Genomic DNA, 2,158 nt, shown 5'->3' on the forward strand with positions numbered 1-2,158 from the left:
CTTTTGGAAAATAATTTATTAACATGAAACATAATGATAATATATTGTTTTATTGAAGCCGCAGGTAATCTGAGGGCTTCTCAGAGAATTGTCCTAAACATTTCAAACACTGGTTTCCATGGTGACTTAGCTACATCGATCAACCTTTTACTTCGTAAGACAAACATGACGTCCAGGTGCAGCATCTGACCGCCTCTCACTTCTCAAGGGGCAGAGAGGAAAATCAACGTCCTCAGCATCTGCCTAAGGCTGATTCCTGTGTTTCACGAAAGATGGCTGATTCTGGCAGCCCTTCTCAAGTAAGCCAATTCAGGGGTGGAAGGAAAAGCAAGTGTATTTATTGAGGACTTGGACCCAAGGAAGACAGAGAGGACCTTGTCCCTCTAAGTCTGCTTCCCCCGAGCAACGAGTCAGTGAGTGTTTTAGAGGCAAGGCTTAGGGATGGGAGTGGGATTGGTAAGGATCTACTGGCAAAGTCTAGCTTGAGTTAGGCTTCCAGATCCCTTGTTGTTCTCTTTGTTTGGAGGACTGAGACCACATTCCAACTGTCATTATTGTGAGCAAGCTCTCTCCTTCGAACAGAGATGGGTTAATGTCTAACCTCTAACGGAAAATAGCACGGGTTTATCAATTCATCTTGAATTCTCTCAGAATTGCAAAGTATGTGAAGCTCAGAAAGACTCCGGGGTCCGTATGGCATCCCTCTGAGGTGGGGGTTAGTTATTGCTCTGTCCTCTGATATTCTTACCAATTCTGATCCCAGTCCTCTCTCCCATGGCTGCTGGGTTTTGATATATCCATTGCAATGATCACCCAGAAATTGGAGATAATATTCACAAGTATGAGGTGGATTAGGGAAGTTAACAGGTTATTGTTCAAGATCAGAAATGTTCAAGAAACAGGACTCAGGCAAGCCAGCCTCTTCGCAGCCATGCCCATAGGCAGATCTCTATCGGATCCTTGAGGAAGGTCACAAGCTTTTTAAGAACTAATAAATCACCAAAAGAGATGCCACACTACCATAAGCCTCCGCTGACAGGCGCTCAGGCTTTAGCTCTGTGTATCAGCGAATCCAGACTCTGTAATGAAATATTTGGAGGTGCCTCCATTCTGCAGAGAACCTCTTAGTCCACGGTACTCACCTTCGCCCACTTCACTGCTCTCTGTGTCTTAAAGTGCTCTGACTCTTGGTTCTGCAGCTTCCAAGCTTCTGTAACTCCTCTGTTGCTTCTGGCATCACAGGTTTCTGTCCCTGGAATGAAATCCGGCTGACTGTCGGTGTTAGAGCTCATGGCCACCCCATTAGTGGAGGGTAGAACTGCTTCATGAGGTTGGAAGTCTCTGGCCTTTACTGGAAGGAGAGCACCAGGCCTGTCTTCCAAGAGAACTCTGCTGGAGTAATTCCTCTAGATATACTGTATGCTGGATTCCTGGGTGAAGTGTGAAGTCACCTGAAAGATAAATACAAATCAACTAAAACTATTTTAAATACTAAATGGGCAACTTAAAACTCATAGTCTACTAATGTATTACAGTTTTCCTTTTTAATATTTCTTTCTCTTTTTTCAGGGAAGAGCATAAATGCAGTCCCCTAGTCCCACAAAGTATGCAGTCGAGTTTCCCACATCTGGGGAAATCGCAAGGGTCAGCACATCCGGAGTGCAATGGATAAGCCTCGTCCTGGGAAAACCACCTTCATGATTATGGTACCTCCCCTGCCAGGTACGTATATCCTTTTTTATATTTCTTACTTGTATTTCCCCCTTAGATGTTATCTTTATAATTGACATCACTTGGCCTGTAAGAATTTTTTCCCCCATCTATTCTGGATCAAAACTAAGATAAAGAGTTGAAAATAATGTCTAGTTTTCCGGGGTTGCCAGAGCACTCACCAAAGGTCATTCAACAATTGCTTCTGCAGCCAATAGGCTTTAAAATATATTGACTTCATAGAAGGTGATCATTTTCTTTGTCTTGCTATCAAATGCGGCATTTTGTTCGGACAAAAAATTAAACCAAAGACTTGTAATTTATATAAAATACCATATTTTATAATGATAAGATTCCAGTTAAAAAGAAAGAAAAAGAAAAATATATTTAGCAGATAGTTGCTCCCCAAATAAAACCAAGGCATGACTCAACTCAGCAAGACGTATGC

At 42.4% G+C, this 2,158-nt stretch overlaps 1 non-coding gene across 1 annotated transcript; it reads right to left on the minus strand.

Annotated features, from left to right (window-relative positions):
- Positions 1-1,566: 1,566 nt before the first annotated feature.
- Positions 1,567-1,730, minus strand: LOC142425301 (U1 spliceosomal RNA). Its single transcript, XR_012779647.1, has one exon. It is a non-coding gene; the product is annotated as a U1 spliceosomal RNA (small nuclear RNA).
- Positions 1,731-2,158: the final 428 nt, after the last annotated feature.

Source organism: Tenrec ecaudatus, chromosome 13, assembly GCF_050624435.1.
Source record: "Tenrec ecaudatus isolate mTenEca1 chromosome 13, mTenEca1.hap1, whole genome shotgun sequence".
Classification (NCBI taxonomy): Eukaryota; Metazoa; Chordata; class Mammalia; order Afrosoricida; family Tenrecidae; genus Tenrec; species Tenrec ecaudatus.